At 42.1% G+C, this 19,708-nt stretch overlaps 1 pseudogene; it reads right to left on the minus strand.

Moving 5' to 3' along the window:
- Positions 1 to 10,176: 10,176 nt before the first annotated feature.
- LOC147692860 (E3 ubiquitin-protein ligase RNF138 pseudogene) lies at positions 10,177 to 19,056 on the minus strand (annotated as a pseudogene).
- Positions 19,057 to 19,708: the final 652 nt, after the last annotated feature.

Consider the following 19,708-nt stretch of genomic DNA (forward strand, 5'->3'; position numbering starts at 1 on the left):
TTTTTTACCAAGAGTTAAGCCATCTCGTTTTTGCATACAAAGGGTTAACATACAGAAAATCACACATTTGTGAAAAAAGATGGGCAAAGAGCAGCAATCCCTTGTATTTGGTCACCTATCAGTTATGGTTCAACTTTTCCTGATGAAGAAGAGTTCTTTGCTATTGTGTGCATTAATGATGATTCTGTTGGAGGGTCATTTTCTTTGTGGTTTTGAGGAGGAGGTGGTGTGTGTTAACAGTGGTTTTGAAGGCTGTGTGGGTTTCCGGTGTTTTGTTGTTTCTCCATCTCTTCTCAAGTCATCTGCAGGTATGTCTGGACTTGTGGAGGGCGGGAATGAACTAGCTGGCTTTCTTGGAGTGTTGCTTGCCTGGTGCCTTTTAAAGGGGTGCAAGAGTGTTGGCGCATTTGGAGGTTCACTGGTGAAGGTTGAGTGCTGACATCTGTTGATCTTGGCGGTGTGGTAGTGCTGAGGAAGGCGGTGTGGTTTTCTTCAGTGGCCTAGTCCCAGCTAACATAGGGGGCAGTGAGGGTGGTGGGGGACGTTGGAGTGGTGCAGGTGAAGTGCATACAATGGTGGTCGGTCCAGAGGAGTTCAGAGGTGTGGCTTCATGTGATGTTCCTGCTGGCAGTGAAGACAGGGTCAAGCATGTGTACAGCTGCGTGGGTTGGGGCGGTGACTAGCTGCTTGAGTCCGATGTTTGTGAGGTTCTACAGAAGGGACGTAGTGTTCTGGTCACTGGGGTTGCCCAGGTGGAAGTTGAGGCCTCCAAGTAGGACGTAATCAGTGGATGTGAGAGCCTGGGGTGCAATGTTAGCTACAATGGCTTCGGTAAAGGGCAGGAGGGGTCTGGGGGACCTGCAGACAAGGGTGCTCTGCAGGGTGGTGTTGGGGTTGGTCTGGATCTGGAAATAGAGTTTTTCCATGCTTGTCGGAGGGTCGTTTGAGTGAGTGGTCAGACGAAGCGTGTTCTTGTGGACAATGGCAATAGCTCCTCCTGGTCGGTCAGTGCGGCCCTTGTGGGGGATTTTTTAGCTGTCGGGGATGGTGGTAATGATGTCTGGACCAGAGCAGAGGTTGGTCCAGGTTTCTGTGAAGAAAGTGATGTCCAGAGAAGCGGCATCAAGGAAGTCCTAGACTCCTCTGGAATGTTTGTGGAGGGAATGCACGTTTAGGAGAATGCAATTGAGCAAGTCGTGCGTGCTGTTGGTCGGCTGGGTGGTGAGAGGAGCTAGTGTGTTGGGGTGGGCAAGGATGTGGCTGCAATTCTGGCAGGAGAAGGGCCCTTGGGTAACCTTTGGCAACGTGAGGTGGCAGGCGTTGTGGTATCCTGTGTTGAGGGCGAGTGGATGGTCCGAGGTCCTGAGTCCCTTGTGCTGGGCACTGTCCAGGTGCGGACAGGCAAAGACGGGGCTTGCCTTTGGTGTGGACGCCATTAAGTAGTGAACAGCTGGGTTTTGGTGAGGCCGCCATTAAGTTGTGGACAGCTGGGAGGCATGAAGCCCGGGGAGCGGGAAGGGTCACTAGAGGGGGGCAGGGCAGCAAGGGATCGCAGCAGCAAGGGCGACAAAGAGAGCAAAACACAGAAAAGGGGGAAAAAGCAGAAAAAGTCAGAAGAAAAGGCAAAAGAGGCATAGAGAAGCAGAAAAATAGAGACAGAAGGGCAGTCAAGCGGCAGAGCAGTGACGCTCTACAACTAGACCACCAAGAATGGGGTGCAGGCAGGAGCCTGCGGTGAAGGAGGGCCTCAAACTCCTGAATTGAGGGTCAGCAGCAGCGACAGGGGCAGCAGCAGCTACCAGGTGGAGCTGTGCAGTGAAGGGAGCAGTCTTCTTGAAAGTCAATAGACTGCACTTTTACTGCATAGCGGCTGTCATTAAGTAGTGTGCGGGGGCTGGATAGCTGGGAGGTGGGAAATGCAGAGAGCGGGAAGGGTCAATAAAGGGGTTGGGGCAGTATCGCAGTGTCGACAAAGAGAGTAAAAAACAGGGAAAGAAAAAAGCAGAAAAAGGCGGAAGATAAGGCAAAAGAGGCAGAGAAAAGCAGAAAAAAGAGATAGAAGGGCAGTCTAGCAGAGAAAGGCAGAGAAAGCAGAAAGCAGTGACACTCTACCACTAGACCACCAGGGATGAGCCTGTGGATGGAGGAGAGCCTTGAACTCCTTACCAGAGGTACAGCAGCAGCAACTGGGGCAGAAGCAGCTACCAGGCGAAGCTGTACAGTGAAGGTAGCAGTCCACTAGAAGGTCAGTTATGAAAGACTAGAAAGATAAATGTACACATTACATCAAAAACATTATAAAGTGATTCTATAAAAGCACTGTGGGTTATTAGCTGGAAAATTACCTACTATAAGCCTATATGTTCACTACTTGTAAGTTGCCATATTGATGCATGTTAGGCTGCAATGGGCAAGGAAATGCTTGTAACATCTGTACAATGACATTTACATTGTTACATCTTGTTCCATAATGTAGGAAATCCCCTTTTGTGGGTGGTCATTCCATATTTTTTACTTTTGCTGGACCCTATTTTTTTGCTGGCATTAGACCTCTGTGTACTACCAGCCTCCTAACCAGTGGTAAAGTGCCTGCCCTCCTACTTTAAACATCATTGATACTGGCATATTCCCTATTGGGATGGGAAATTTAACTTACCTATAAGCCCCTGGTACACGGAACAAAATGTACACAAGGCCTGTAAGTTAAATGCCACTAATTGGCTGCATGACCTATTGTGACATCCTCCATTGTGACAGTGTAAAGCATGCCTCAGACCTACCATTGTAGCTGACTGTGGCAGCTTAAATGCTGCAATTCAACCTGTCAAAATAAGCCATTTTGACAGGTAAAAACCTCCCTCGTAAATTTTAGCAAGTCACCCCAATGTAGGCATTGTAATCCACAATCAGCGGGCATGGTGTTTAAATGTAGTAAATGTAGACGTGTAACTTTAACATGTCCTTATAGTGACTAACCCCAAAAATCTGTTTTTTCCTGTGATAGGCCTACCAGAGTACAGATTAAAATCCTAATTCTGTATCTGGGGAACATGACTAGCTGGAAAAATAAATAAACAACTATTTCTAATAGTTAATAAAAATCTGATCCTCTGGTGTAGTCAGATTCTTAATAAGTATTAAGGAAAGGTAACTTTTAGGACATTTTATTTTCCCTTTCTGAAGTTCCTGGAGGCTAATTTTCATTTGCTCTCAAACTCCTCCCAACCAGGGATTAGCATTTGAATAGGTGTGAAAAAGGTGTGAAATGCTTCAAAGGAGGACCTATGAAGGGTGGGGCTTGTGAGCATCTCTTGTAACATTAGTGTCAAATCCTGCTTGACATGTCTGCCAGGTTTACATGTAACACTTTAGGTGGGGGCACTTAAAAGACAGAGAACAGGATGCCAAGATAATTCTTGCACATCTTCCGTCTTGTTGGTGAATGAACATGCTTTGCGATACCAGACTTCTATCTCTGTGTTTTATATATAACACAGGGGGGGGTACACTTGAAAAGACCTGAACAGGCTGGCAAGACAATTCTTGTGTATCCACTGTCTGGTTCTTCATACTTTGTTCAACCAGATTCTGTCTCTTGGTTTATTGTGAGTGCAGTGGCTGCCCAAACTAGATTTTAGAATTAGATGTGGGAGGACACTAATCTCCCATAGTACAATACCTAAACAGCCCCTAATCCTTAGTAACCAGGATTAGTATGGCTGAAGGCTCTTGCTATTGTGAAGATAACTAAAGTGGGTAGGGTTGGAAAAGGGAATTTTTATCTCATTTGCTAAGACATGCCCAGGTGTCATTCTTTACCAACAGGGATAAATGTGGCACCTCCAGCCGCCTACTTCAAAACACTACTGGACCTGAATAAGAACTGAAGCGAACTGGATGTGCTGTCTCTGAAATGAGAAGATCCCTGATTTACCGGACCAGCTTCTTCTTGTACCTAGGGCAAAGAATTGGACTCTAAGGGTCAAAAGGCTTGCCTCCTGTTAAAACCACACGGGCACAAATAAGCTACAAGAGGCCTTTTCCCAACTGCCATGCTGACCAGAGGTAACTGTACCTGGACTACCTTGTGGTTGGCCTCTGCCTGACACCCTGTTAGTCTTTAAGTGTCTCTCCTGAAGTCATGCACGCCTTTAGAAGTGCATTCCTCCGAAGGATTTGAACTTGAAGGACTATATCAGAATGTAAAATCTTTGACCAGGTTGAACCTGGTTGGTGTATCTGACCCATGCTCACAAATTGTGCTCATGTCCAGGTCTACCACGACCATTGACTAGCCGTGTGCTTTTTACACTATTTGTACTTTAAAACTTTAACAAAAATCATATCTCTGGTTTCCATTTTGGGATTTTTGTCATTTTTAATTCTATTTGGGATTTGTATTTTTTAGAATTTTGACTGTTTGGGTGATGCATACATCATTCATTATTGCACATAGTTAAGCATCTCTGCTCTGCACTATAGCTACTAGGGTGAACATAGGTGAATTTAGTGACTTTATAGTACTCACCGACCTCTAATAATAATCCAATTTCTTACATATACATCTTAAACAGTAGGAATATCAGCAACTCTCCACCGCCCACATTTTTGTATAAAGAAACATAACATGGCTAATTATTTCCTCCTAGGCCACAATTGCAGAGGAAAGTGGTTGCCTTGTTTGGGCACCATTTCATAGTAAGGACATGCAAAAGTATGACTCTGAGTATGAATTTTAAAACAAAAGGACCAGATGTATGAAGTTATGTGACAGTCACACTGATTCAGAGTTTGAAACCCCAAAATAGTAAACATATTTTAGGATGAGGTAAACTTTTGGCAAATGCTAAAATGGGCTTGTAACCTCATATTGATTCACTATGTTTAATGGCCTGTTATAAATGTCTTCTCCAAGTACAATATAGGTTAAAGCTATATCATTGTTTTGCGACAAAAACCTGTTCAGAAACATTGGAAAGTAGTTATCGACCCTGTGTTGGAGTGGAAATGCATTTTCAAAAGGGAAAGGGTCTCCTGGCGACAAAAACAAAAGTTGTTTGGGGAGTTGGCAGCGCTTGAGGCAACCACTGCCAAATTGTAAACAAACCTTTCAAAAAAGGAAAATGGTATGCATTCAAACAAAAAATGTACTTTATTTAAAGGTAACTAGAGATATAGTGATCTGCTCACCCTAGAAGGTCAACTTCCTTGTGATGGTCAGCAATCTGAGTGCATTGCAATTTACAACCTACCACTTTAAAATGTATAAGGTAGTTCAGAAAATGGTTCACTTACAAGCAGAATTTTACGGACGAACTTATAAGTACATAAATGTGTTCATAAATACTTTAGTGGTCACATCAATACTCATTACAAGTTTTGCAACCAGTAATTCATACATCTGACCCAAAGTTCCTCAAGAGTACCATAAAATAACATTCAGATGGGGTCCACAGTCCTCAACATTCTTTATTTCTGGATAATCAAGTAGCAAGGTGCCTCCCCTGGCACTGTTAATATATTAGATTTGATTTAGGTGGCAAAAGTTAGCTTCTATGGCTATGCTGCTCCTCCTGCTGTCATTGTTTATGGGTCATTCCATAAGTTACAATACCCTTTTGATGTTATCTTTTCTCCAGAACCTTTCAGGCCCATTATATAAAGTAGACAATCTAAGTACAATTAAGCAGCAGGGTTCATGTATAGTGTGACCCAAAATAGTATTGCTTTAAGCTGAACATCTTCCACTTCCTGATACATGATATACACTGATTTTCATTTTGTTTGACCTATATAACCTTGGGTGCAAACCTTATGTTTAGTTAATCAAAGTCTGAGATTTGTTCAAGCTTTATTCCATTTTCTTAAAAGATTCATTTGCAGTTGATTTTTAGTTTATGATCATTAACTTAATCTCACTTGCATCTATTATTGGCTCATTGTTTTAAGAGCCTTTTCAAAGAAATTCAATAAGTGGGGCATGTCTTCTCAGTCAGGCTAGGAGTATTGCATCATCGGCTAAGCGGAGGGTTACAACTTTTTTGTTTCTCTACTTTGGGGCAAAATCGTACTATAGGGATTACTATGTACTGGACTGGTCTTCAATGCAGGATACACGGAAATATGCAGGTTCATGTTTTGAGTTTATTACTTTAATACATTCCACTCCTTGGTGAAGATAACTTGTTTTCATGTTTTAATATCAACTAGCGGCAGCAATTCAGATTGAGACTCTGGATTGGGTGGGATGGGATGTATGAGTTAACCCTTTCAATGGCCATTTCAGCTAACATATTGAGTGACACTTGTCCATGATATCTCTCTTCTTGTGGTATAGCAGCAATCCCTCTTACTATCTACAACCTTCTCTAATGGTTAAAGTAGAAACCTTGCATCTGCTGATCATAGGGGAACTCACCTCTTCTATGGTCCCTTCTGAATCCATCAGGCTTAATTCAGCCCTTTCCTGTCAGCCACAAAGCACATTCAATTTGGAAATACTGGGGTCTCTGTTGCTCTGCAGTTGTTTTGTTGAGTAACAGAATGGATGCTGTTACCCCTAAAACTGCTTAGGTTTCTGAGGCATGGTGAGGGCTTCTTCAACTGTCACCCTCCTCTCTCTCTCTTTTGCCACCTTTATTCATTTTGCTACTTCTATCCACGGTTTCCTAAATCTGGCTTTTTGAGCAGTTGGGTGATAAGAACAATGGGAAAGGACCTTCATAACACAGCTGGCGTAAGTAGTGAGGCTGGGTGCCAATTTCCTCTTGGGTGGGATCTGTGGTGGACTTTCTTCTCACCACGCCATCCTGTTGTAGATTCCTGGTATGATTTTTAAAAGGGGTGGCAAAGGGTCTTCATCCTTCTGAGCAACTGTTGTGTGTCTTCATTTAGCAAATAGCTCAGGAATGCAGCACTGAGCTTAGGTGATCAGGCCTTCAAAAAGTCTTTAACATTGCTTTTGTCACTGGGACAGGGTGCATGTTGAAGATAGAATAGGAGTCAATTTGTATGTTTTATATTTGAAATCTCTTTCTTGCCACCCACGTTGAACAATTTGCGTTAATCATCAAAGAAAAGGGAAAGTTTGCATATATTCTTTTATTCGGCTCTAGGAGATATGTGTGGTCCAATGTAATGGGCCACTCCCTCACAAAATCTTATCTGACTGGAACAAACGGTGATATAGAGACAAAAAAGCAGGATTTTAATGGGTCACTGTTGCAATTGGGTTCAATTTAGTATGCCTGGATTTTTTTTAAATGTTTTTGATCACCCGGTTTTGGACATTTTACTGTGGGTGAATCAATGTGTTTCTCACCCTTGGCAGGGTTAGTTATTGACCTGGGTATCACAATATCACTTGTGTCTAATCAGTTGGGTGATCTTTAAGCGCCAGTTGGCGGACAAAAGGCGTATGACAGGTTGGTAAGAGACAAACTGATTTACAAAAGACAAAAATTAAAGCAGTTTCTTTTTATGGGTAATGTTGGAGCTGTGTTCTTTCTACTCACCAAAGTGTCAGGGCCACCCCCTGGAGAACTGTCCAATGGGAAATGTACAGGATGGTGAAAAGCAAACTGATGTTTCTATTGTATATTCGTTATTTATTCAGATCAAACAAAGGTTATGTGCCTTTCTTAAAAGTAGATTACAGACAATTCATAAAGATTCCAAGAGGTTATTCAAGTGATTCTATTTGCACAGTTGCCATGTGATCTATGGTATCACCACCTTTATTCGTAGAGTTTCAAAATTCCAACTACTTAATTCATTGTAACAGCCAATTTTACAATATTTCTAAACCATAGTTCATGGCAGCACCCAACTTGAGGTTTGCGGAACACTTTGCTTTGTCAAGGCTGTAAAATAATTTTTAAAAGAGGATAATGTGTTACCTAGGGCATATCAATATTATCTCAATTAAAACCCATCAGAATTGAGTGCATTTTAAGATGCAATTAGAACCTGAAAAATACATTTAGATTTTGCTATATTTTAATAACTAAGGGGCATATTATCAAGGGGTTTTATCTCCGCTTTTTTGGCTTTAAAAGCCAAGAAAGCGGAGGTAAAATTATCTCCCTATTACTTAGCTGTCGCTAACACCAGTTAGCAACAGCTAGTAGGAGATAGCGACCATCTTGGGCCCCACTTTGCATGTCAGTGATATTTATCACTAATGACATGCAAAGTGGGCGTGCCAAGATGTTAGCGACTGGAAACAGTCCCTAACATCGCTATCTCCTATTACCAACTTTTGGAGATATTCGTGCTAAGCGGGAACATCTCCAAAAGCTAACACCTGCCCTGAGCAGTTCTTAGCCATGATATCCAATGGGAGGTGGATAACATGGCTAAGTGCATTAGCTCGGTAATGCTTGAATATCGCTGACTTTTCAGCGGTATTCATGCATTGCGGCCGATTTTTATCGCATTTGCCATAAACCTTGGTAATACCAAGGTTTATCTGCGATAAAAATCGCCGCAGGTCGGCGATAAATTTTTGTCTCTAACCAAGCAATAGCGATAATTATCGCTATTGCTTGGTAATATGCCCCTGCGTGCTGGATCATAGATATATGAGTTGGCTCCCCACTATCCTAAATGTTTCCAGGACAAGTCAGTGAACAACCATACAGTGCCTTGTGTATGTGTACATTGTTTTAAAATCATTCTTTTTTTTGTTGACAAGGGACTGGGAAGAATTCTATATGTTGTGTTGCAATTGTTTCATTTCAAGACAAACAAAATGTGAGCATTTTTAAAGAGATCTGCTGGGGAGGCCAGTGTCTAAACTATAGAATCGAAGCAGGTCAAAAGCACACAAACTTACCGAGCTTTTCTTAAATTAGCGTAGCAGTAGCAGTGCCCCTTTTTTACAGTCAAAGATGGCGGAATACTATATTTCAGACTAAATTCGATTGGATGTGGGAGGTAAATTTGTGGATTACTATCAAAGAGCATCCCTCAAATTAAAGTATCTGTCGATGGGGATGTTCCTAAGAGTCCAGTTCCTCGTGCCAAGATAGAGGGAAGACATGGCCAATGAGTGGGATTTCAGTTTTGTTTTACTGTTTAGGCAGAGCCTATCTTTTAGCAACTGAAGTTGAACAGTTGAAAGGTGATGAGACAAGCAGAGAAGGTTGCTAGGCTTGTCTTTAAGCTTGAGCTGGAACTATGAGTCATCTGCATATATGTGATATCCAATCTTGCAAGAGTCTAAGATGTCGGAGGGGGGGAGACAACATTTTTTTTAGTTATAAATTAAACCTTTATTAAGCAATAATCCACAATTAAACAATCTGAGACAAATTTAACACATCTTTAAATAACTTAGTGTGAGGTTAAGAGGGCAAACCAGATCCAAGTGCTGTTCAAGAGCCCAGTACCCACAACTTGTTTCAAACAATACTATAAAACAACGCTACTTTTCCTACACACCTTAATTGACAAAAGGCAAAAAAAAAGTTATACGTTAATTCTTTGGCTTCGCCCCACTCAAATGGACACAGGCTTTCCAGGAACAACCTTATCACATGACATCCCGCTGTTTTTTTTCTTTCCGATGTTCATAGTGCACAGTACACTTGGGCATTAAAAAGATTTTTCCCCCAGAACATTAAAAGCAAAAGTACTTGCATATCACAAGGGTCAAAAAGAATAAACCATGAACCCACTGAATAATGGCAAAAGGTTTCTAATGTCCAAGAATTCCCACAGTCAAACCCATTTATTGGAGAAGTGTGGCTCAATGGTTAGAGCGGCAGACCCTGATGCAGAGGTCTAGCCCGGGACCAGGGATCAATCCCCGCCTTGGTGGGTCTTGGGCTCAAAAATTCCACGGACCTGATAATTCTCACCTCGGTGCCTATTCCAATCATGGAGTCCCACTCTGCAACTCTGGGCAATAGCTTGCTTAATCTCCACAACGGCCCCCACAACGCTAAGGATGCCTGGCCTCCACCTTGGGGGTGCCCAGGAGTGGACGCCTCACAGGGAAAGCCAGGATGGGTTCCACAGCGGTATTCGTACAAGCGCCTTGAGACCCTTGCTGGTGAGTAGTACGCTATACAAGTATCAATTTACATTTTTTTTTTTACATATTTATTCATCAGGCCTGGACTCGCTAGGACTGCTCCCCAGGTGGGATTCCAAACATAGACTGTTGTACGTCAAGCCTAATAGTTAAAAATCTTAATTATGATGCAATTAAGTTACACTGGATTATGGGCTAGGAAAATGGCTGTCTGATCTAAAATGGGGACATGTCAGCTTTATGGAGTTTGTGTCTGCAGATATTCTGGACAGCATGTATATTAAAACTAATTGTAACCAAGGTTTATTGATGCATCACGGGGATATTTAAAACAAATTACAATACATTTAACCTAAACTTCTTGCGGACCCTGAAGTGGTTAGAAGTTTGTTCGTAAAGTACCTATGCTTTCCTTCTCACCATCTAAGTAGATTCCCTTCACTCCCAGCTTTTACTGATAATCGGAAAGCCAAAGGATAATATGCAATTTCAGAAGTTGGTCAAGTAGGACTCTGCCAAGGCAGCTTCAGACTGGGCAACTTCATCCAGATAGGGACTCATAAAGTCATCATAGTCAAAACGGTGTCTTCTGTTTAGATGATCCAGAAGATTTCTCTTCTCTATATTCTGTTCTGTCCAATAGAAGCACAAATGGGACATACCAATGTAGCTGCTTCGTAACTGTGTTCTCGGTTGAAATGAGCCACAAAGCCTTTCCTGTCCAAATTGCGTCGCATGCACACGGGGCATTCAAACAACTGACTGCTGCCTCATGAAGGGTTGCCTGAGTGAGCTTGCGTCAGCTTTGTAGGAGAGCCGTATTCCTCCTGGTATTTCCAGCATGTCCGGTAATGCTGCCTCATTTGGTAATACTTCACCTGTTGCCCACAGCACTTGCAGCGGCCGTAGCAGGTCTTCATATCTTCTTCGATGGTGGCGGCTCTCCGAGGGGTGGCGATCTCTCTGTGAGAGATTTTCCGGCGGCAAAGCGGACAAACAGCCCCGCCTTTCATAGCCATCTGAAAGCACTTCCTGCAAAACACATGATCACAGGCTAGAGTCTTCACCGGAGTCTGAAAAACTTCTTGACATATAGGGCAGTAGAAATCTTCATCTGAATGACAGGACGGTGACTGAGCTGCAGAGGCCAACTCGACAAGTTGTAAAAAGTGTCTGTAATTCAAGCAAAGAACACAATGGTTTTACCTACAGTTGGAGAGGGCGAGATAGCCGCGCTTCTAATTTTGATGCCAACTGCAGAACTGGGAGCCACCTCCAGCCTCCTACCCGAAGTGCATAATAGTTCAATGGTGATGGTGACAGGACAAGGACCCAAAGCATGTAACATTTTAGATAGTCTTTTCTAGAGAGAAATGGGCCCAGTGTGGGTGTATTTTTGCAGAAAAGAAGCAAACCGTGAAAACATGGATGCATAAGGGCAGTCTTTCAATTAGCACCAGAGGGTAAATAGTGTTTGAGGACTAAAGGAAAGGTAGGTCAAATAGGATCAATACACAGTATTTTAAATACCATATTTTGCATTGTGTACCCACAGATTTTTACCTAGACTGTTTTTTGCTGGCTGTAAAACTCTGTGGAACCTTCCCCTGCTAAACAGTGATAAAGTGCCCGTGCTCGCCCTTTCAGCATAATAAAATTAGCATGCCCCTAATTGGCATCTTAAACTTACCTAAATGTCCCTAGTATATGGTGCCTAAAGTGTATTTAGGCCCTGTGAGTTAAATGTCAGCAGTGGGCTGCAACACCCGTTGTGCCAGCAATGCAGTGATAGGGAAAACATGACTGCAGAGAAGGACACGGTGGGAATGTTTTGATAAAAAAAAAAACAAAGGAAGTTCTGCAAAAGTTGGTGGGATTTCCCCTGGGATCTTTTACCCCATTGTAAAGGAGTGGACTGGAGTTTCCCCCACCTACAGGCTGGCACTGGACATAAAAAGTTGGTATCGCCAACATGCTCCTCAGAACACTTTCTGGACCTGTGGAAGAACAGAAGAGGACTGGACCTGCTGCCTGTGACCTTAGAAGAGCCAAGAACACCTTCTGAACCTGGGGAAGACCAGAAGAGGACTGGACCTGCTGTGTTTGACCCGAGAAGAGCCAAGAATGATTTCTGGACTTGTGGCCGAGCAGAAGAGAACTTGACAGACAATTTGTGACCTGAGACTAGGCAATAAGACTGAGCTTGCTCTCCCTCTTGTTTTCAGGACAAATAAGTAGACATCAAAGGTCATAAGACTGACTTCCCGTTTTGGCTGCAGGGACACAGCAAACTTCATGAGGTCTTTGCCTGCATTTCCAGCTGACGATTTCCAATTGGACCTGATCTAGACCCTACTTTTGGCCTCGGCTGGATTATTCGTGAACCCCAATCGCTGTCCTCAATGTCCTGGACACTCTGCTGCTGTTAAACTACTCTTCAAACAAATCTGAAACCTGGGTCTTTGAAACTTTTTTACTTTTTGCACGTACAATGAAGATGTTTTGTCACCTGGCCAAAATTCCATTTTGCTCCTACTATGTTCCCCACAGGGGTAAATCTGACCCAGCAGGACCCTGTGGAGAAGCGACCTGGTATTGTGGAGCCCTCTTCAGCTATAGCCTGCAGCCTTGCCCTGCTGGAGTAACCCGAAAAGGGACTAAGTCTGATGGTAGAAGTCTTCATTGGCATGAAAAGTATCCGTCCATTAATGAACCTTCTCTGGGTGTGAAAATCAAATTTCTTCAACTATGTGCTTTCCTGCCAAAAGTCAACAGCCTCACGGAGGACTTATTGAGCGGCTATCCAATCACATGGAGCCCTCTTGTCCACAGCATGTTGGATTGTACCACTGTGGATTTTTGACTTCCATTCCAGAGACTAAGTCCAACGGTAATATTTTTCACCAGGATCAACCGGATTCATGTATCCGACCCATGCTCCATTGTGATCGACCTTAATCCTTACCCATGTCCCATTCAAGTGCAGCAGTTGCCAATTAATGCTTTTTAGTCCTATTTTGAGCCTTAAACATGTATAACTCCAATTCTACTGATTGGATTTTTGTTGTTTTGATGTCAATTTATTTTCAGCATTTACTCTATTGTTCTAAATTGATTTCTGATTATCCTTGTGTTGTGTTTTGCCTTTATTACTGTTTGAGCTCTATGTAAATACTTTTCTCACTGCTTTTGAGTTTAGACTCTCTGCTCTGTGCTATAGCTACTAGGGGTTTGAGCTCATGTTAATTTAGCAACTTTAAGGTTTCACACTGACAAGGATTGTAGTTATTTGAGGTGGGTACTCACTCCTCTCAACTAATCCCTCACTTCTTTCACACAGGATAACCGTAGTCCCTGGACAGGTTTGCCATCTAGCCTGTTCTTTTTACTGACATGTTTTGTTACTGGAATGACCAGTATTTTACCGATTAGGCCTTTAAAAAAATAGAGAAACGACCTAAAGCTGGTATTTTCCCCCTTATCAGTACATAGTTAACACAGCAAAAGGAACAAGAAAAGCTCCCTAAATTATGTCTGATTGACGATTAAAGTAAACAGAGACAAAAAAACCATTTTACACATATATATACAGAAGATTTGCTATAAATTGACATTTAAGTATCACATCCCACCTCTTCTGCTTCATAAAACTTGAGCAAATGGCCGTATGTCTGGAGCTGAATAATTTCTTAGGATTAGTAGTAGTAAACATGGCATCACTAGGCAGTTCTCTAGATTGTCAGATGGATCCTGTAAAGAACTGTGAATTTTGCAACTTGAAGACAAGGAGTATGGTTGCATCGCTAAGCACAGGTCCACCCTATGATAAGAATCTCTACTAGTGGGACCATTATCGGGACCCAAGTTAATGTTACTGACTGGAAGGCCTAGAATATTTGATGAACAATAGTCTTTCGAGGCACCAGGGTTGTAATTCCATATGGTGAGAGGTAAGTTCGTTTTGGGGCAGAGAATAATGGTGTCACAAAATTACTAGAAAAAAAACTGGAAATTGTCCTTTTTCAGTGCATGGGAAATATTGCAGTAAGCAAAGCCTGCTTAACTAAATATTATTTTGAATAAAAAAACAAAGGACATTCTCATTTTTAGCGTCCTGTTCCTTTTTTTGGGTCTTGCCTAGGAAGCGCATGTGCGCTGTCTCTTTGAGACATGTTGTATCTACAATATGGGCTTCAAGCACCACCCAATTTTTTCATTGGTTCCTCTTACTGTCCTTGATAAATGGCAGCTTTTGTTTGGTGAAGATGCTTAGTAGGTCCTTCTTTTGAACTTTAGCATCCTCCCATGAGGACTGCTCCTGTCACATGTGTTCTTACTTTACAGGTAATTTAGGATAATTTGAGATCACTCTGTTTTGTTGGGCTACCTCTGCTTGTGCTAAGTGTTCGTGTTTTGTTTACTTGGTGTGTGGCTTGATGAAAGTTTTGTGGCCGCTTCATTTGCTGTGCTTGTTCGTTCTTCACAGTCACTGCACTCTCTTGTTTTAAATTTACTTTGGGAGCTGTGTTTGTGTTGTTCTTAATTTGGGCGCCATGTTCAGAAAAGAAAGGCTTGCAGCCGCTTTTTTTGCCACCTCCCTACCCGACTTGTTTAGTACTTGTTTGGAGTAGGTATGGGGAGTTTTACAGAAATTCTTATGCAAATATTAGAAAGGTAGTAATCCCAAGCTACAAAGGAAAGAAGCAGAGAGAAAACCCATTTCCTTCTCAAATTCAGAGTGCTGCAGAGGAAAGTAAACAATGTTAAATCTGAATTGTGAAGCTGCATGACACAACTGCAGAAACATTGTAAAAGGCAAGTCAGAACTCTAGTTCATTCTTTATGGAACCAGGTGTAGCTGCATAAAACACCACCAGCTCTGGAAATAAAAAAGGGACAACCATGATAGTGCCAATGCGTTGTTAAACTTACAAAAAGCAAAAGGAACTGGGACATTGGCCGACTTTTTAATTGCAACTAATGGACTGTAATTTGATTATGTTGTTGTCTATACTTTCAAACACCTTGCTTTCAATATGCTGTACTTCATCACGTATAATTAATTTTGTGTGCTTAATGTATTTTATTGATGTGCTAAAGATAGTCATATAAAATAAACATGCGTTATTCAGGACATATTTTCTTGGCAGCTTGGTATTTCTTTCACTTTTGCTTCGAAGGTGAAAGGTACATACGTCACAAGATGGTGCTATCTGGACTAATAGTCAAATGCTTGTTCGTCTTCTTTGTCTAGAGAACTCAGCATGTCTGTCTGTGTGCAGGATTGGCAAGGTGGTGAAACACAGGAATAGCAGAATTAGAGTCTAGGTTGAGGGTATTACAGCCAAGAGGAGAGAACGGAATCCTGCTCTCATGGTATTTAAAAAGTGGCAGATCCCCTGCAGGAGTCAGGGCAATATGTTTTTTACAAATAATCGCTGCATGACCTGTGACGTATCTCCTTATCCTTTCCTAGGCTGAATCTGCACACCCGATTTGATTAGAAGAACATTATTCGGTATGTGTAAAACAACCATAAAAGTTAAAATAGTTCAAACTGATTACATTACACGTAAATAGTATCAGATGTTAAAAAACAATACATATAAAGCTTAATAAACAGCATGGGGCAGAAGTTATTCACGTATAAAAACACCTAAAATATTTGTTTTAAAGTAGTACAGTCTCTAGAAATCATTAAAAGGTCAACACTATGTCGATACAAGAATTTTTCTGCCTATATTAAGTGCACTAATAATAGAAAGTGCCATATTAAGGCAAACCCTGTCATTCAATTAGCTTGGACAAGTATTTTAAAGCAGCAAGATGTGATCTATTGCTGTACCAAAGCAGAATTGGTTTTAAGTAATAACTTCTAAAACCAGAATAAAAACCTCAGAGTGCACAGTGCTTTGCTTACTCTGTCCATCACATGGGCAAGGGGTCTTGTCCAAAGGACAGGTTTTCATTTTTGGGATGGCAACTAAATGGTGGATAATTCCAAATCTGAACCTAACTAGTTCAAAACAGTGCATGAAATTGGGAATATAAATTAAATAATCTTGACAACCCGCTGTTATAGTAAGTGATAGGTAAAGCTTGACAGTTTGTTTCCTTCTCTCACAATCAAGCTGAACTTCCCTCTTATAATTCATAAAATTATCTCTGAAAGACAACTTGCTAAGTGATATTGCTTGTATGAAGTTAGTATGGACTGACATCTTAAACAAATTACTATACAAAGAATTGGTATAACTTAACCAGGGAATCGCCAAAACATTTTTACAGAATAAAACAGTCTAAAATGAATGATTTTGTAAAACTAGTTTCTTCTTTGGACCATATGTAACGCCTGAGCAGTAAGGAGCAAGATGAAACTATGTCTGTAAGGTACTGAAGCCCTACTTCTCTGTAAGTGATCTCAGAAGTAGCCAGAGTGGGCAGACTAAAAAGGCGTTTGAGAAAGCCATTGTCCTCCGTCTGCAGCGCTTTACCATTGTGATAACGCCAGACACCAGCCCTATAAGCTGCGATGGAAAAAACCCTTTCCCTATAAATTGCTGTCATCTCCTTAACCAGTCTGAATCCCAGCTTGGCTGAAAATCTAGAAATCCATAGGTGCTTCTGTTCATCTGCACACCCTTACTTAATAGTGTTTAGTTTACAGATAGTGTATATTGTTGTTTCCTTGCTCAAACACTTAACTGTCTAGTGGCCCGATGTGATTAGGGTGACCTCCAGCCAGCCCTGATTTTTCATTCAGCAGCACTAAGCAACTTGTGACTTAAATGCACATCTTTTGAAATTGGACATTTTGAACAATTAGTACCAGAGTGCTCAATGCTGTTGGCTAATGAATCAGGGCTGACTGAGGTGGAGGCCCTTGTCAGACATACATTCTTTCCACTGTGCCCCTTAACCTTCAAACCCACCCTTGCTCAGAGTCCAGCCTCCTTAGTCTGTTTGAGTACCAGAAGCCTGCCCTATCATTCTCTCGATAGCAGATAGTTAGCTTCTGTCATACCACATCTTTTCTGCTGTAGCCAGTCTCTGAGCTGTGAACTCAGAGTCTAAATTGTCTCTTCACCAAGCTTGAATACTTTCAGACCTCGAGGACTTCTGGGCTCTAGGTTGCCTGTGGTCAGACAGTTTACTCTAACAATCCTTTCAGGGTCTCGTTATGGATTTAAAAAAAAAAGTTTTATATAGCACAAACTCGACCCAAATCTTTTGGAGCGCTTTGCACAAACACCAGTTACATTACATATGGACACGTGCATTTTTTGGTAGGCACAGGGAGATTAATTAATTTCTCTGAAATCACATTATTACAGCTTTTACATATGTAATAGTATTTCCTTAAATGTTATTATAAATATAGTAACCTTGTTTAGATGTTTGTTCGCTCTGTTGTTAATGTATGTGTTTGTTGGTGTATTTTTTTTTGTTCAGTTTGGCTCAGGGCATCAGCAGCTGGAGTTCACCTGCCTACTGTGGTTAGAACGGGTGCTTCTGTCTTTTGGAGACCTTTCGACTGGGGTAGCACCCGCAGTGTCCCTACAAACATACACAGGCATGGAGTCGCTCTATCTTTACCAAGCCTACGTTCCTCCAGCCTCACATTTTGAAGTGGATGGCGATATTTAAAGTGCTCCAGTGTGCATGGGATCGGGCGATTGAGTGTTTACTGCTATCCTTTGGGCCTGGCACCTGGCATGCCACTGACTCTGCCCATGCCTTACTGGCATTATAGAGTTGAGCCTGATATGCGACTGTCACCGTCACAGCCTAGAGGCCAGACACTGGAAATGCTGAAATGTCACTGATTCTGCCCTAGGCGCCTAGCGACATCTATTTCCAGTCCACCTCTAGCTATTAATAAAAGCATTTACAACTACAACCAACTGCCCCACTGTGGTGTACTGCTTCACCAGGGAGTCGCTATATCTTCACCTTGCCTCCGTTCCTACGGCCTCCCACTTTAAAGTAGATGGGAGCTTTGAATATTGTTTATATTCTGCTTTTTCCTACATCCAGAAAACTCTCCCTTTTGTTTTTTTTAAATTATTTTATATGGCGTGAACACAACACACAGGTATTGGAGCACTTTAACATGAGCACCACTTACATTACATAAGGATACAGTTATTTTTTGGTAGGCACAGGGAGATTAAGTGTTTACTACTATCCTTTGGGCCTGCAGGTGCACACCAGCTCAGCACCACCTGGACACCAGCACAGCACCCCACCTCAACATGACTCAGCACCACCTCAGCATAACTCAGCACCACCTCAGCTTCATTCAGCATCACTAAGCACCACCTCAACATCACTAAGCACCACCTGAGTATCATTTAGAATCACCAACGCATCATCTCTATTTCAAGCACATCATCACTTTAGCACCACCTCAAAATCAGTAAGTACCAGCAGCTCAATCTGCCCTTTAAATATGGCATCTATTCATTCTCCTTTACTGTCCGTCTGCTGCTCGCATTATAATTTAGGAACTATTTCCCAAACACCATGCTCCCATTAGTTATGCCCCCCACCCCCATATAAAAAAAACTACAACAGTCAGAAAGAATTTGCCATTACGGCAAGGACAAAAAATATAGAAAATATTTTTTTATAAAAAATATTTTTGAATGAAGTTGTTCAGTTGTACACAATGTCTTATTGGTGATATTTAAAGTAACAAAAAGGTTTATAATACTTTTTTATTATAACTCATTAACATGCTGTACAGCACCACAATACTCTACAATATAGCTTACAAAAATTAGCAAAATCAATAGATCTTGCTAAACACTTATAAGGTCCCATAGGCGAGACCTACTGGCTATGCCAAGGCTTGTTGTAGGTTGAACCTACTCTTGCTTCTTTTGAAGAGAGATTGTGCTTGTTTTTCCTTCAGAAGCTGGCAGCGCTTGCATCCTCCTCTGCCTGAGCTGGCTGAGCTGAAACAGCGGCGGCAGCAGCAGCAGCGGTTGCACAGCAATCTTCAGCATCCCCATCAATAGTTTTCCTGACTGCTACTCCACCTGTCATTTGTTACACTCTCCGGACTACTTTGTTTCGGACTCCAGGGGTCGAGAAAGGCATGGATCTCCTAAACCAGGTGAGAATGATGCTTGCGCGAGCCTTTCTTCGCCTCAGACAAGTGGCGCTTTGCATCGCTTTCATAAAAATAGAAACTATCTGCTGAACAACGGATTCTGTTTTATTTTTCACGCCTCCAAAGCTGGTGGGATCGGGGTCTTTCAAAAAGGTGAAGGAGCCCCTGGCGTTTCTGCGCGTCCTGGAATGGGTAAGTTTCGAAACTGAATGCGTTTTTAAACAACTACTAAAATCCCCAATGTCTTCTCACGGACCTCGTCTGTGATTCTGTGATGGTAATGGCCGTGGACAGGCTGTTTTCCAAACCCTTTGCACAGTGTTTTGTGTACCATTTACTCACGAAATATGGCAGGAAGAAAACATGCGCGCGTGCAGCCAAAACGAGGAGTGATAAAACAGAAGATTGCCGAAGGCACTTTATTGGCGCCTAGATCCGCCTGCCGTAATTAATGGCTTAGGCACTGTTGATTACCGCGTTGTAATTGTCGATCAGAAGGCACTTGGGGTCTATTTTCAGACACTTGCCTAGCAGGGGAGCTTTAAAAAGCT

The sequence above is a fragment of the Lissotriton vulgaris genome, chromosome 9 (genome assembly GCF_964263255.1).
Source record: "Lissotriton vulgaris chromosome 9, aLisVul1.2, whole genome shotgun sequence".
Taxonomy (NCBI): Eukaryota; Metazoa; Chordata; class Amphibia; order Caudata; family Salamandridae; genus Lissotriton; species Lissotriton vulgaris.